Below are 18,282 nucleotides of genomic sequence, written 5' to 3'. Positions count from 1 at the left end.
CATTAACTTTGTAATAGCAGAGTAATGACGAATCATCAAGATAGCACACAAGGTGGATCTACACTTCAGAACGGCCTGGAGCAAATAAAGAAAGTCAGCTCAAGCATCTATAAGTAGAGAGATATGAACTACGTAAGGCTTGATTCAAGTTTACCCCCAAGAAACTTGATACGTAGGCAACTCTTATCCCAAGAAGAGTGCAGCCATTCCCTACCACACAGATCATCAGGTCATTGTCCAGTAAACACAACATCTACATTGGCGCCGTCTGTTGGTTCGTTCTCTTGAGAAAAGACACATATCATTTTCTCAAGCCCACGAAGCTGGTCACACATAAGCCGCCATGGAAGCACAATTACAAGCATTAGCAGATTAGATGAAGACGCTACAGGAGTCATTTGTAGCACTTCAACAAGAAAACCAAACGATGCGTGAAAATACCACCTCCAACGCCAACATCGACCCTCCAGACGTAGTGGAGAACAACGTCGTCACAGCCCTCACCAACACCACCAATCAAAGGCTGGAAGACTTCGCGTAAAGATTGGAGAAGGCGAATGACAATGATAGCGCACTCCAGATTGCCCAGAAAATGCTCCAGACATACAAGGCGTCACCATTCACAACAAAAATCAGTCACAAGCAGCCGCCTTCAGAGTTCATCTAACCAACGTTCCCACTGTACGACGGTAGCTCGTGTCCAGGCCATCATGTAGCACGTTTCAGCCAGACCCTCACACTCACAGCGCGCCAGAATACGACTACCTTAATTGCAAACTCTTTCCAGTCAGCCTGAAGGACGGAGCCATATATTGGTTCTACACACTCCCTCCTGATTCCATTAGCAACTTTGACAAACTGGCCGAAACATTCGCGGCAGAATTCGTCCACAATAGGAAGAAGCAGGCCGACCTAGACTCGCTGTTCCAGCTAAGACAAGCGCGTGGCGAGACAATCCGTGCGTTCCTAGGACATTTTAAGAAAGACCTCCTCTTATTGGAAGCAGGACTCAAAGACAACTTTGCAACGTCTGCGTTCACAAACGCCCTCTTAGATGACTCCGACCTAGCAGGGTCCCTCATGCGCAACAAGCCAGAGACCCTAGATGACCTGTATCACAGAGTCGACAAGTACATCAAATACGAAAAATGGATGGCCCAGCGCAAAGGAAAAGAAGTCCTTGCAGTAAGCGATAGACGATGACCCAAAGAAAGCCATCAATATTCAGAAAACAACAACAACAAGAGAGCCAGCTCCAGCAAGCCTTCTTACACAAAGAGGGAATTCTCCAACTTCTTTAGGACGCCGAGTCAGATACTGAAAAAGATATATACAACACCATACTTCAATCCCAACATTAACAAGGTGATCGCCCTACCAGAACGTCCATACTGTCATTTCCACAAGCTCCACCACCACGACACCAATGATTGTTGGAGCCTCAAGCACTACCTCCAAGACTTAGTGGAGGAAGGCAAATTGAAAGAATTCTTGCCAGAAAGTGACCTAAGGCACAAGCTGGATGCTGTTTAATACGTAAGCGAGGCGAACAACGACAACGGCGACCTCGCCAACAATGTAAGCGAGAACATCCCCGACGATCTAAATCTCCAAGTTGGTTGAGGCACAATAGAAGACAACACTCCTCCGACCACGATGAGGAAAAAGTAATCAACATGATTACATACACCTCAAACGACGAAACCTCAGGTCGGGAGAAGCGCAGAAGAGTAGGAGTGCTTCAAGAAATCTACCACCTCTCACACAAAGTTGAGGTGATCAATCCCACCAACCCTCAAACAACAACAACAATTTCATTCACCGAAGAGGATCTAGACAAGGTGTGCCTACCCTACAATGATGCCCTGGTAGTGCACATCAAAATCAATGGGTGAACAGTCAAAAGAGTCCTCATCGACCCAGGTAGCTCGTGCGGCATACTTTTCTATCAAACTTACAAGGACATGCACCTGCCAGACTTGGTGATGATAGAATCAAATGCACTGCTCTATGGGTTCAACGGAGATCGCACAGATGCCATTGGAGATGTCATCCTTCCAGTCTCTATTGGAGAAAAAGAAGACATGGTCAAAACCTTAACACAATTCAGTGTGATCGATGTCAAGTCGTCCTACACTGCCATTCTAGGACGCCGATGGATTCACAAGATCTAAGCAATTCCATCAACTCTCCACCAGGTCCAGCGATTTCCCGGTCCCCGAGGCATCATGGAGCTCAGAAGCAACCAACTAGAAACTCACTGGTGCAACCACGTCAACACAACGACCTCACCCAAGCCTCAAGTCGTCGAAGACAAATACGTCCCAAAGAAGCAAGACCCTCAAACTTCCAACCCTATAGCAACTGCAGCAGACAAGCTCAAGTAGAACTAGGAGAAAAAGTCAATCTGGGTTCAGAGGATGACCCAAAGTTTGTTTATGTAGGGGCTGATTTAGACCCCAAGCTTAAGGAGCAACTTGTTAAATTTCTATCTCTCAATAAAGATGTTTTTGCTTGGTCGTATATCAATATGCCAGGAATCGACCCTCAGGTCGCTTGCCACAAGTTAAATGTAGATCCAACAGTCAAGCCTGTCAAGCAACGACCTAGGAAAGTAGCACTCAAATTTCAAAAAGCCAACAATGAAGAGATAGAAAAACTCAAAAATGTTGGATTCATCAGAGAAGTCGAGTACCCGACCTGGCTAGCCAACATTGTGGCCGTCCCAAAGAAGAACGGTCAGGTACGACTTTGCATAGACTTCACCAACATCAAGAAGCACTGCCCAAAAGACAGCTTCCCCCTACCAATGATCGACATACTGGTAGATCAAACTTGCGCCCACGAGCTTTTATCATTTATGGACGCATACAGTGGATACAACCAAATACCGCTTGCAGAAGAAGACCAAGAAAAGACATCCTTCGTAACCGAGCAAGGAATGTTCTGTTACAACGTCCTACCATTCGGCTTGAAGTACGCCTATGCGACCTACCAAAGACTGGTCACTAAAATATTCAAAGACTTGCTAGGAGACACTATGGAGGTTTACATAGACGACATGGTGGTCAAAAGCGAAAAGGCAAGCGATCACATCTCCCACCTGCAAGAAGCCTTTGAACAACTTCGCCAAAACAAGATGAAGCTCAACCCAAGAAAATGCGTATTCGGAGTAGCCTCGGGAAAATTCTTAGGTTATCTCGTTTCACAAAGGCGTATTGAAGCAAACCCAGAACAAATACGAGCTCTCCTTGAGATGCCAGCACCAACCACAAAGCAACAAATTTACAAGTTATCAGGCATGGTTTCAGCACTCAACAGATTCATCTCACGAGCATCTGACAAATGCAGACCATTCCTGCAAATACTCAAAAAAGGCGCAACGTTCACATGGACAGATGAGTGCCACAAAGCCTTCACCGACCTGAAAGCTTATTTATCAACGCCGCACGTCCTGTCCAAACTAGAGGAAGGAGAAACATTGGGGCTTTACCTTGCAACAATTGACTTTGCAATCAGCTCAGTTCTTTTTTGCGAACACAAAAGAATCGAAAAGTCAGTCTACTTCACCAGCAAGACGTTGGCAGATTCAGAAAAGCTCTATTCTCCGATGGAAAAAGCAATGCTCTCTTTACTCTACTCAGCTCGGAAGTTCCGACCTTACTTCCAATCTCACAATATTAAGGTAATCACCGATGTACCCCTCAAGCAAATCTTCGAGTTCCAAGCAACAAAAACATTTCGAATGGCCAAGTGGGCTGAAGAGCTCGGAGAACACCACATAGAGTTCGTTCCCAGAACGTCTCGCAAAGGACAGGTCGTTGCTAATTTCCTTGTAGACTTCCCCGCCGAGGACATCAACTGGGAACCCGAGCCCATCACTTCACTCCATCAACCAACCACCCCAGTCACATGGCACCTCTACGTAAATGGAGCGTGCAACAACAACGGCAGTAGACTGGGGGCTGTGTTAACATCACCAGAAGGCACCCAGCTACAAAAATCAATCAAGATCGATTCTGCAACGTCCAACAACAAAGCGGAATACGAAGCATTGATCACAGGACTCCGCATGGCACAACAGCTACAAGTCCCAAAGCTTAAAGCTTATAGCGACTCCCAGCTAATCGTCAAACAAATCACTAAAGAGTATGTCACGAATGGAGCAAACCTAGCAAAGTACGCTCAGGTCGTCAGTGACCTCATTGGTTCGTTCAAAACGTTCTCATTGGAGCACATTCCCAGGGAAGATAACAGACATGCAGACAGTCTAGCTTTCTTAGCCTAAAAAACCCAAGAGGTTTGCCCCAGCACAGTCTACATAGACATCCTGGAAAGACCCGCATACCAGAAATAAAGTGTTAACAGCCTCACCGACTTTCAGCCCTCATCCGAAGAGGAAATCACTCAATCTTGGATAGGCTCATTCCTGAAATACATTTTACAGGGTAAGCTGCCGGCTGAGGCAAAGAATGCTCGTGCAATACAATTTCGAGCCCCAAGATACACTGTAATCAACGAACGATTATTCTGTAAATCCGCAGGAGGGCCCCACTTAAGGTGCATAACTACACGCGAAGGCCAGCTCATTTTTGACGAAAACCACAAAGGTGAATGCGGCCACATATAGGCCGGAGCAAGATCTCTGGCACATAAAGCAATAGCCCAAGGGTGTTATTGGCCAGGGATGCATATCGAGGTAAAAAGGTATGTTCTTAAATGCCTCCAATGTCAAATATTTGGCCACAACCACCTAAGTCCAGCAAGAGAATTGATAAACATTGCAAGCCCATGGCCTTTCCATATGTGGGGGCTAGACATCATGAGACCATTCATCCCACAAAAGAAAACAAAGCTCAAATACGTCCTAGCAGCCACAGATTACTTCACCAAGTGGGTTGAAGCAATCCCACTAGTCCAAGTCAAGGAAGTTAATGTCATCAACTTTATGTGGACCAATATTATCACAAGATTTGGTCTACCCCAGACCCTTGTCATGGACAACTGAACCCAATTTGCTGGTAGGCTTTTCTACAAAAATGGTGCATCACTCAAGCATTTTCTACACCTAGATATGCACAAAGCAATGGTCAAGCAGATGCCACAAACAAGGCCATCAAAGAAAACCTCCAAAAGAAGTTGGATAGCAAGAAAAGCCAATGGCTAGAGCAGCTCGAGAACATTCTATGGGCATACAGAACAACAGCCAGAACCAGTACAAATGAGTCTCCTTTCACACTTTGCTTCAGAATTGAACAGAAGCAGTAATACCATCAGAGCTCACACTTACAACCACACGTTCTAACATCGTTGAGTCAGGAGACAATGACACCATCTTGGCAAAAGAAGTTGATCTCCTAGAAGAACGAAGAGAAGCAGCTGTAATATCCCTAGCTCGGTACCACCAAACAATCCAATGATCTTACAACAAGAAGGTCATCCCAAGATCTTTTCAAGTTGGAGACCTAGTCCTCAAAAAGACACTAGCTCCAGCCAAGCTCGACCCAACATGGGAATGCCCCTACATTATTGACAAAGTCATTGGAAATGACACATACTCAATCAAAACTCAGCTCGGTGATATGCTTCCCCGACCTTGGAATACAGCTATCCTAAAGCGATTTTATCAATAAGTCTTTCTCCAGATACATAAGTCGATACGAATAAAATTTCATTAATATTTTGTGTATTGATATCATTATTTGCATTATATGAGTACCATGCATCTTACAGTGCGCAACCCGACCTAGGACATCACAATGTCAGGTCGTACATCAAAGACGGAGTCTACAACGACTCAACTACAACCACGCAGTGGGTAATTATCAATCAATTCAAACAAGGTCCCCCAAAAGGACCCTAAATCAACTTAACACCAACGCCAGGGTTAAGTATGATTCAACTGTAATTGCCACTCAAAGGCCAATTATCAGACAAATACAATCCAGGGGTGACCCTAGGTCAACTTACGACCTCGAAATGGTTTAAGTTAGACTCAACTACAATGCCCATTCAAAAGCTCAAGATAAGAGATTTCCCCCAAAAAGAACGACTCGAACGCACCTAAACATGGCGAATCCCAGGTGTCAAATACACAAATCAACCAGGTCGTACACAAAAGCACTACGACCTGATACAACCAGCCGACCTACCCGAGTTCAACAGTTCATCAATACTTCAGCTACACATCACAGGTCGTCGAACAACAATAAAAAAGCAATCAAAGCAATCACATTCATGCAACACTCAAAGTCAATATCAAAACAAAACAAGTAAGTAATCTAAATATTTCTACTTCTTACAAAAATCGGTTAGATACTAGAGGCCCCCAGGTTATCCTGAGAAAACGACCTCAGTACCCCCATCAAAAAATCAAAAGTATCAGTATCAGTATCAACTCAGCAAAGAAGATAATATTGTTCAAACATTTCACCCACCATCAAAACAACTTACAAGCACAAGAAGATCAGTTAACACAAGGAAGATTCTCCACATTCAAAGGATTCAGCTCACAACCCTCTGCAGAAACAGAATTGCTAGTCGGATCAACAACCACTTGAGGCACATCCAAGACAACAACAACAGGAGAAACAACAGGAGGAACAACTGGAGGAACAACTGGAACAACACCTAGATCGATCGGCAGGTCAGATCGTCTACTAGTATCTGCAACAGTATCTTCAGCAGACATTGTTGCAGCCCCACGTTCAACTGACATCTTCAGGAGCTCAGACTTACAATCTAGCTCTAGATAATCATCTACCAGAACATAAGTATCACCACCCTCCACCAAATTAACCAGGTTATTATATTTAGTTTCAACTCGTTCAGCAACGGTCCGCGCTTTCTTGCACTCAGTGACCCATTGTTGAACCTCTAGCTTTGCAGAGTCAAGAGAGAGTTACAACAGAGCCACTTTCCCACCAAGCTCTTACACCTGAGTCCTCAGCCCTCTCCACCTGTTGCTCGGCCACCAGCTTGCCATAAGCCTTCCTGCTGGCATCCAACTCCTTCTTGTACAGATCGGAGAGAGATGTCATATCCCTCAACTTCCTGTACATGGCCAGAACCTGACAAATAACAAATTAAGATTAGATCATATCTATATTGACAAAACCCAAAGAAAACAAGCTCAGAACAGAAGAACACTCACATAGCACAACAACCGATCCATCTCCTTCAGGTTCACCTCCAGACTCTTACCATCCAGCTTACGCATATCTCCATCAAGAACAACGCTCTCCATCAACCCTCTAGTAACCAATGTGGACTTGAAGCTGCAATCCCCATTCTTCACAAACTTCCTCATACCACTAATAGGGCCCTCATACATGACGAACCTGTCCAGAACGTCATCTCCACTCTTTTCACTTGGGGCCACACTACCTGACCCCTTGCATTGCTGAGCAGCAGGCTCACCATCATCTACCTTCTTTTTACCACGGGCCTCAGCTACCCCAGCGTCAACAGCCAAATCAATCAGGTTCATCTTCTTCAAAGGTACCCGACCTGAAGAAGTACGACCTTCCACAGTACTAAGTCGTTCCTCAGACTCAGTTCGGGACCTCTTAGCCCCCTCCGACTCAACCACTTCGGAGCGCCTATTCAGAATAGGCCTCCAGAACGAAGTGGGAGCATTACCCTATCCACCAGCACTTCCAGCACCCGCATCTCCAGAGGAGAAGCAGTTGGATGCAGAACGATCTGCATCACCAAAGGAGAAGCGGTTGGACGCAGAACGTCCTCCATCCCCCAGCTTAGAACGTTGGGATGCCAAACGATTCACATCACCCACCTCAGAGCGTCTGGATGCAGACCGGCTTTCAGTAGCTCCTCCAGCTGTCCTAGCTTCCCCAGAACGGCTATCACCAGCCCCTCCAGCCCTTCTCATGCCAGAAACAGGTGCTTTCTTCTGGCTCTCCTTCTCCATGGCAGAATCCGAGCTAGAATCAGAAAGAGCAACCATAGCCTTGGGAGCCCTCGCCTTTTGCTCCAGCTTCTTACGGTTGATCTTCTCTCCCTCACGCTTTTTAAAATAATGAGCTATCTCCCCCAACAAAGCTCGTTTCTCCTCCAAACTCAAACAAGCAAACCTTTCAATAACACTGGCCTTAGTACGAAACCGAATAGAAATCTCTGCAAAAAAAAAAAAAAAAAAACAAACAAACAAATCAGAATGTCCAAATTATAATATACCATACACACATTACGACCTACCAGCCAACTGTACAACACGATTTTCAATCTCCAAACCATGAGGACAATATCTACCCATAGCCAATAACGGCCTACGCCCCCATTCCTCCCTCACCCCCACGATAACAGGAGATTTCCCTTTACCGACCTGAAAACTAAAATTCAGAGCACCCAATCTCCTCACAACAAAATGCTCTAACACATCTGATAAACAGATGTTATAGCCCCTGTCATTCAACAAATCCAACACATGGAAAATCCTCCAACTATTCCCTACGAACTGACAAGGGACTTTTCCCAAAAAATTCAACACCTCCACAGTAAGACGGGAAAAAGGCAACCTCATCCCAGCCTTCAACTGTTCATAGCAAACAACTACTCCTCTACCCGGCCCCAAGGAACATAGTAATTACCATACAAATTCCTCTCCTCACGCAGGTCGTACATGGCCAGGTTGGCCTCCACCCAACCAAACTCCTCCCTCATAGAAGCATAACAATCTTCCGACCTAGGCCTCCTCGCATCCTCAGCCCTCGTCTCCAACGATGAAGACAACGAAGCCTCAACACCATTACAAACCCTATCATCAACCTCTTCACCACTTACTGTTCTCTCTCTCCATTCATCAACTTCAACCTCACCACTCGAACTATCACTAGTCATAGACATTGCAAAATCGAAGAAAGAGTAAAAGATCAAGTTTTTAAGTTGTCAAACACGAACCTGATAGCAAAGGAAGAAGAACTTTGTTTCTTTCTTTTCTTTCTTTCTTTCGTTCTTTCGCTCTGTTTTTTTCTTTTTCCTTTGCTTGAAAAATGAACAGACGAAAACGCTTTACAAGTCAAAACCCTTCAGCTACCAAAACCTCGAGACTACAAAAACGTTTCGTGCTCCCAAACACCTAAATCATTACTCGCAAACAAAACGCCGTACTTTCGGGCCCACGAATCCAGCCCAACAGTCTCGCACATTTTCCAAAACCTAAATTCAAAACAAACAGCTGTCAGACACGTGCTTTCAAACTTTACTTTTTAACCGTTCTTTTTCCATACGACAGCTGTCCAAAGAACGAATAAAAAATAAAGGGGGATGTGTAAGTACCCTCCGTTCCACACTACAGTGCACGCATCCACGTACCAGGTCGTCCACCTTCAGCTCATCCCACACCATCAGACCGTACTCCACGACCCAACACCCAAGTCGTCCAACAATATCAGTTACAGCCATTTATGGAAGCAAACTGATAAAGAATAAAAGATAATTTACCTACGAAATGAACGATGAAACTCAAAATGTAAGTAAACTAAAACTTAATACGAGTCTAGATTTATCAAAGATTTCTACTCTCAATCCTATGAGATATAGTGGAGTAGATGATTCGTTCCACTCCTAGTCCTTCCGCATGCTGTCTTTTCTAGTCTAATTACTCTACTCTAAGTCTAATGAGAGAATTACGAAATAATAACTAGACTACGATGCAACTACTCACAAGATGCAACTAGTCGACTATTTAAACAACTATGGGAATACTACGTTGATTATATGATAAGGAGTTAGAGGGGGATTGATTCCACCTTAGCTCAACTTAATCCACTAACGATGAATTTTCGTAATCCGAATTGAACTGCTTCGCAGAACAATCTGGTTACTCCTAATCCCTAATTACACATGGCATTTCTACCAATTCATAACTAGCATGTGAACGATTACACCCATTCTCATGGTGAACTAATCATTTCTAGAGTGGAAAGGAAATTACGACGACTCTACGATAATCGGAATCAAGCTTTCATCAAGGCTTCTCAACCCCCTCTAATGGAGGTTTAGCCGAGAATCATCACGGCTATCATTCCCAATGGAATTCGAACAAGACATGATATAAAGATTGAAACTTTGCTTATTTAAACTCAATTGGAAACTACTCATGCAAAAATCTATTCAATTTAATAAAGACAAATAATTGAATCGAAGAATTGAACTAAATAAGTAAATGGAAAATGAAACTAGATTACCAAGAACAATATTTTATTAATCTAATGAATAATAAAACAATGATTCAAATACTAAATTAATAATCTACTTGTTCTAAAGTAATTAATTAAACATGAAACTAGATCTAAAACAAGATATGAAAAACTAATTAATTAACTAATTGAAATTCTCAAACTAAGTTCTAAAACTAATTAATGGAGGCTAACTAATTTAGGTCTAACTATCTACGTAATAAGGGAATTTAGATCTAAACAATTGTAAATGACAAGAATTGAAATTGACAAATAGCTATTTTATTTATCAAACTAATTAAGAACAATTATTCTAAGAGTTTAATCTAAAACAAGAATTGAATTGAATCTAAACTAAATTAAAAACAATTAAATCTAGATCTAGAATTATCTATATTTTTAGGTCTAATTAGCTACCATTAACAAAAAGCTAAGCTTTGGTTTTTATATGTTCAGATCCAAAAATCATGTATGGGCTTGGATCCATGTTTTGGGCCAGAGAATCAGGCCGAAAACCCAATTCTTTCAGTCCAAAAAGGCCTCTTCAGCTGCAGTTGGCTTCAACAGACTTTTTGTCCACTAATGCTCCTCTGATTGGATCAAGGCTTGGACCATTGGAAAGCTCTTTCCGAGCCGGTCGTTTTAACATAAGGTAGGCCCAATTCCGAGGTCTGAGTTCAAAGATATGGTCTTCGGAAGTTCTGTTGACTTTATGCACTGTTTCTGCTCGTGTGGACTTTGACTTTTCATCTTTTGACCGGGCTTTACAGAGACTTTGTCTTCTTGAAAATTGGCCTTTAATCACAGAACTCCTTAGCAACCGACCTTTGCTCCTTTATCTCGCTAAAGTGGCACATTTCTGCACATAATGGACTTTGAAGCCTGAAATGCATAAAAACACGTAATCAGTATTAACTCTTACTTATTATTCACATAATTGGTCTAAAAGTACGATTTTTTAGGGGTTAAAACTACAGTTTTGGGCTCTTATCAAACCACCCCCAAACAGCATTTTGCTTGTCCTCAAGCAAAGATGAGAAATTAGAATAAGTGACCAAAAATGGAGTTTTATCTACTCTCATTTCACTGAGTGCGATTGCATTGACCATATGCAACAAGGCCTTAAACCACTAGGAATTCCCTAGTGGATGAGTTATAGTCTCGTGAGAGTTTTCCAATGAAGGTACTCACAAACTTCATCTACACTACAACGACTAAGAAATAAAACTATTGTTTCCTTATTCATGCTCTAAATTAACTATACCTCTCACTAGCAATGCATATAGAGTAATCAAGTCGAAACCTAAGCTAATATATGTATAATAATCAATCATCTACAATAAACATATATACAATGAGTAATACTATGAAATGCCTAGCAGGTTCGTTTCTGAAACTCGGGATAGCGTCCTTAAGTAGGTTCTCACAATAATAGTCAAGATACAACACTGATTTTTCCACTCAAGTTTTTTACTCCTCCAGTAATGGGCACACTTTACCTTACAATCTCAATGATAACAAGGAAAGCGAGTCGATCAAACACATCCGCCACTTACTATCACACTAACCTATTCCTAATTGAGCTAGAGGTCTTTATTAGGTGTCATGGGATTAGGAGATGGTTTAAGAAGGAAGGAAATGGATATTCAAAAAGGACAAGTCTGAGATAATAGAGTCTTCATATTATGTAACTAGAGAAAATCTTGTTATTTACTTTTGCTTCTACACTTTGTTTCCATCCTTAGCTATATATTTTTTTTTTCTTTTTCTTTGGCTTTTGACTCCTTTTATGCTATTTTTTTGGAGTTTTTATTTTATTTCTATTTCTATTTTTCTTTTCTTTGGATGGAAACTTTTTTTCTTTATTTTCTGAAGCAATTAACTAACTTTTGTTTACACAGGTTTTTCTCTTCTTCTTTCTTCCTCATTCTATTCTCAGACTTATCTAAATTGGGTAGGTTGAATTTTTTATTTTGTTTTGTTTTGTAATAGGGTAAAGGATTTGTGGTTTATGGAAGGCTAAAGAAAGGCTCAGAGGGGCGACTAGCGGAAAATAATTAATAGGTTTGAATTTCTGGCTATATTGATCCAAAGAGGGCCTAAATTCTCGCTTAGGATATGGCATAGTGATCAAGTAAGTGGACGATGATTTCTCTATCCGGATTTTACTTCTCCCTTGTGTCATTTCTCAAATGTTTTCGCTCATATAAGGCTTTAGGCTATATTCTCACAGGATTTGTAGAATAAGTACTCTAGCCTAGATTTTTAAACTTATCGCTAACAATCATATATACTCATGTAATATATTTATAGATAGATGCAAAGATTATTACCTATATATTAACCTAAGTTTCTAAAAATTATTCTAGTGCAAAAGCTACATGAGACTTCTAGATTATTAAGAGCATAGAGAAGGAAAACAATACCAATATTCCTAAGTGTATAGCATGAACTTATTTATTATATTTTTGAATTTTTGAAATTTTAACTAGAAAACAAATGCATATTATACATATTTATATCTTAGCAGATGCCTTAATTACACGTGTTTCTATGCCCCCCCCCCCAAACAAGAAGCATGCTTTGTCCTCAAAGCATTTAAATAAAGAGGGTAGGAAAAATACCATTGAACGCGTGAAATTCAGGAACATCTGCAAAACAAAGTTAGAACGTACTAATATAGGAAATAAAAACTGACTCAACTCTATAAGAGTTCCACCTATTATGGGGTTAACAAGAATCAAATTGCTTGGGACATAAGCAGACACTAACTAGAATTAAAACTTACCTTATCTCCCACTTATTCATCATCCTGCTCATCATCTTCTTCTATAAAGAAGTGAGGTTCCTTCGCGTCCTGCCATGCCATGATAATTTGCCAGGCTTCCCGCCATTTATCATCTATTATTGCTAACCTATTAAGCACCACTTGGTTTGACGGGGTGTAGGGTGCAACCTGATGAGGTTGTATCCTCCACCCTTGCTAAGTCATTGCACAGAAAGATCGAATAATATTATTGGTGGGTCGTACAGTTTCGACCGTAATCCAATCCGTGAAACGTGTACAAAAAACAGGAAAGAAACATAACATAATTCGGGAAATTAGAACAGGCATAAGTAGATACTTATGCCTCATGCTATGGGCTTGTGCTAAACTAGACATCAAGGTTCTGGGAAGGTCATGGCACATACGTCCCGTGGCTAAAGCAAGGAAGACGCTGCAAGTGGCATCATTCACAGAAGAAAAACGCCATTCCCCTAAAATATTTAGCATGATCCAAAACATAACAGTTCATATGTTCATGGACAGGCTACCAAAGGCGACGTTATATTCCCCTTGGTCCTCGATACGGAAAATGTCTGCACCATAGGACTCATGCAAAAACTCATAAGTGTAGACATACATATTATCTACTCAATAGCACCATGGGTCTTATATTTCAGCGGGCATAGCAAGTCCAATAACAAATGCTAGCAAGAACCTGGTAATTTCCATTGGTTCATCATCAATGTTGATGGAAAACACTTGTTCTCCATCTGGTCTCTCAAAGAAAATGCAGTTATCGTAAAAATAAGATGCTAGTGTTGGAGAATAAAGTGCATTGGGTCTTACCATAAGCGTTTCCCGGCCCTAACGTATGTGATCGCCTCACAAAACCAAGCACCATAAGTAGTGCTTTGGAACAAATCTTCGAAAAGACTGTTCGGTATCAATGTAGGAGATGTCATCTCAAAATTATGCTCGGAATAGCTGCGAATGACCCGGGAACAACCCGCTGAGAAAGCTGGAATTTTTCTGGTCCACGGAAGTCAGTAGCGCTGAAAGGCGCTCCTCCAAGCGCAAAGGCCCGAGGTGTCAAGATCGAAAAATGAGGCTTAAACGCGGGAAACGTGGGAGTGAAAGGTGAGTGATGGAAGTTAGGTGTAGTGTGGGTTGTGAGTGTAGAATGAATGAAGTTTATATAGGTTTTAAGTTGCTAAAACGGATCGGGGAAGTTGCCAAAAGTTTTTACTGGCGGTTTCGAAATACTAAAATTTCCAAACCCGAAAACGGAAACAACTCATTTTCTTGATTCTAAAACAAACCTAGTATCTTTTAGGTTGAATTTAGGATAGAATCTACCTATTTTATCGAGATTTCATCCTACCATGATACTTATTCATAGATATGCCCAAACGACCATATTTTCACTCTGGCTCCGCAATAACTTCTAAAACGAAGGTCATATAAAATCATGCTGGAATAGATAACACCACCCCCAAACAATTTGGGAAGGTGGGATCAACATTAAACAACCACACACAATGAAAATAACGACATTATATTAATATTGGTATTAAATGCCCTTTTACTACAAAATCTAAATTACGGAATTAAAACTTACATTAAAACAACTAACAATAATAAAACTACAAAAACATCAAGCTATACTATCCCTAACCACTTCGGTACTGGTAGCGGAGGGCACACGCTCAGGAGATGGCTCCTGAGTTCCCGATGGGCCAGCACCATTCGTCTTTCGGCGACGACGCTCGTGCCTCGATGGTGTGTCCTCAGAAGGAGAATCCCCGTGAGGTGGGAATCGTGCAAGCATGTCGGCCCGATACTGGCGCTGAGCTTCTAGCTCAGTCCTCATTTGGACCACCGCTCGTCCCCCCGCTGGGATCGGATCTCGAAGTTATGATGGATAGTAGCCTGTTGAGTCCGGAGGTCTTCGCAGATAGTGTTGAGTGAACGCATGCCACGATGAATTACGGCCATGTGTTTCGTGATTCGACCAACACCTCTACAAGGCATCAACATCAAAACAAGTCAAGTCCTCCTCATCCTCCGAGGCATTCTCATTTCCACCATCCTCCTCATCCTCTTCCCTATCCTCAGGCAACCTCCAAACTCGTTGGACACAATCCTTATAGATAAGAGGATTCAAAAGGGTGAGGTAAATCCTATCGACGCCTTGAGTCGCCTCAACTTCAAAGATGATCTTGGTTATCAACACAGGGAGAGGTGCAATAGACTTCCCTACTCCCCTAATCATGTTAAGCATAAACTCCAAGATACAGAACTCGTACTTCTGCTCCTGGAGTATCCATAACATGTGGAGGCAGTTCAGTCCGATGTCGCTGACTTTCTCCTTTCCTAGGGCGTTAGACCAATCCATCCGAAATGCACCCATTTGGTTGGTTCTGAGGGATGCCTGGCGAACACAATGCGAGCTCGCATTGTAGTTCCCTTCGGTAACTGTCACGTTCATCAACGGCTCTACCCCATTATATTGGGACTCCTGTAACGTGGCATCCAGATGGATTCTAGGTGGAATGCCTAGAATCTCAGCCAACAACCCAGCAGTTATTTCCTTCCTCCTCTTCGCCACCATAACAAAAATTCTACTCCCCTCCAACTCCTTCGTATTGTAAAACCGTCGGACTAAGTCTTCGTGGTAAAAGGCTTCGGTCGAGTACCACAAGCTATTCCAGTCTCTACTAATCATTTCGTCACCGTAAAACGGCGCGAAGTGGTCGCCAGTAAATGCTTGCTCCAGCAAAATTCGACGTTGTTGAGCCATTGGAGTGTTAGGAATGTAGTGGGGGTTTAAATGGGATGTGGGGTTGGAATTTAAGTCAACCAAATGAAACAAATAGTGGTGGTGGCGCGACAACTTGAATTTTTGTAATTTTCGGTGGTTTTTGGTGATGTAAGTTGGTGGATTTGGTGGTTGTTTGGTTTTAGAGAAGATTTGAAGTGGATTTTTTATGGTTGGCGTGGGTTAGTTTAGGTTTCTTTTTAATTAATTACTTAATTTTTTTTTTTTAAGGTTTTGAAGCTTTGGTGGTTGTTAATGGCGGTTTGGAAGTGAAGAACGCGACTGTTGGTGCAAAGGTAAGGGGCGCAGGTGCGCTGCCGGTGCGCGCGGGTTGGGCCCAAGCCCAATTCGAAATTTTCGAATTTTTCGATTTTTCGTGCAACTTCAAACTAAAATTGCCGCTTCGTTACCAGTCCGATTTTTGCGAATGAGATATGGAAATGATCAGGAGAGAATTTCCAATCCAATGATCCATAAAACACTCTATTCCGACCGTGGATGACATATAAGATAGTGGAAAATGCCTCGAAGTGCGTGCATGACATACGTTATGCGAACGAATGAACTATAAATTCATAGAATATGTCAACCCGAATCAAATTACAATTAAACACGGCCTAAACAACTCTAATGGGACATAAAACATTCTAGGATGGAAACACGACCACCCCACCCCCAAACAAATTTTTTACAACAAAGTTTAGAAAATTTGTTTTTTAAGTGGGTCTTTTAAAGTCAGATTTCCGAGACTTCCTAGATTACTATGTTTATTCTTATATATATATATATATATATATATATATATATATATATATATTTATTTATTTATTTTTTTTTTTTACTTTTATAAGGAAAAATAATAAGCAAGAAAGACATAATTCACCCCATAGAGAAACATGACTCAGAAATCCGAGAAAATATGCAAGAGTGGAAAACGTGAATTATGTTAAACATGGACTTAGGATCCGGTACTTACAGCCACACACTCTATAGGGAGGGCCCGGTTACCTTAATGGTGCACTCACCAATATATGAAAATGAAAGGAAATGCACCAAACACAAAAATTGAGTCGTTTATAGTCAGATACTCGAGACTTTATCTAAACATATGTATGAACATGCAGTTTATCATATATCAACAACCGAAATAGTTGTGGATCATTCCATAAATAAATATCACAGAAAACATATCCAAACACAATCAAGCACCAAGATTTTCTATGACGCAACCTAGTGAACTGACAGCGAAGTCGGATAGACCTATAACGTAACCTAGCATTCACCTTCTTTTTCATTTTTGAACGAGAGGGTGTCCTAGTGAATAAGTGTGGAAAAGTGAATGGTTGTGGAGAATATGGTGGATATGGATAAGTTGTAGAGGGAAAGCATGTAGACAATGAGGATGTGGGTTTAGCACAAAACTCATTCATGGTGTAGGTAGGGACTGTCTCAAGTCTGAAAATGAAGGTGTCAAATGGTTTGTCCTTCTCAAGTATTTGTTTACTAGGTGGATTTAAAAAATTATGAAGCATGGGAGAAACGAAAGGATCGAGTGCAAACTCGAGATTCCTTTGAAAGGGTGGAAGGAGGGGAGTCGAGGTGGATGTTGTGCAAAGTAGTTCTTGATAGGGTGAATCATCACCTGCTCTAAGAAACTCCTTGAATTCCTCATCTAGATTGGTTATATCCACATTACTATGGTAGTCCACTATATCTTTGAGAAAGTTATCTATCTCGTCCTCGTCCATAATATGTGTATCGACTAGTGTAGGGATGAAAATGTTGGAGTCTGAACTTTCAAAGGAAAGAAATTTGGGCATATGATTATCAAGGAACGTGTTGTTGAAATAATCTCGAGCGAAGCTCTCGATCATGCTAACCTCTCCATCCATAGATGAATCGGGTAAATGTGTCTTTGTTTTAAAACATTTACTTCAATGAAAAAGATGGCCAAAAGACATGGACATTGAACCATCGCGCAATTAATGAGCGCATTGGCAGTTGCCAGGAAAGGACGCCCTAAGATGATCGGGACAGAGTCGTTAGCGACTTCTGTATCGAGGATGACAAAATCATCCGGATAGTAGAAATCCTGAATTTTTACTAGCACATTTTCGACCACACCCTTAGGATACTTAATAGACCGATCAGCTAATTGCAACCTCATTTTAGTGGGTTGCATCTCGTCTAGACCTATTTGTCTATACAAATAAAACAGAGTAAGTTAACACTAGCCCCCGTGTAATAATAACGGTCGCCGATAGGAATCTCCTAAGGTCGTTAGACAATGGGATCTACCGTGGTCCTTGTACTTAACAATTCCATTATGTTCAGATATAGTTGGGAATTGTTCTGTTAAAAAGGCGTCTTTTGGTATATTGGTCTTACGCCTAGTAGTACACAACTCCTTAAGAAACTTAGCATGGTGTGGTAGCTTTTTAATAGCTTCGAGGAAGGGAAGGTTTATAGTTAGATTCTTGAAAACGTCCCTAATCTCC

The sequence above is a fragment of the Coptis chinensis genome, chromosome 5 (genome assembly GCF_015680905.1).
Source record: "Coptis chinensis isolate HL-2020 chromosome 5, ASM1568090v1, whole genome shotgun sequence".
NCBI classification, from domain to species: domain Eukaryota; kingdom Viridiplantae; phylum Streptophyta; class Magnoliopsida; order Ranunculales; family Ranunculaceae; genus Coptis; species Coptis chinensis.
This window is presented reverse-complemented; position numbering follows the sequence as displayed.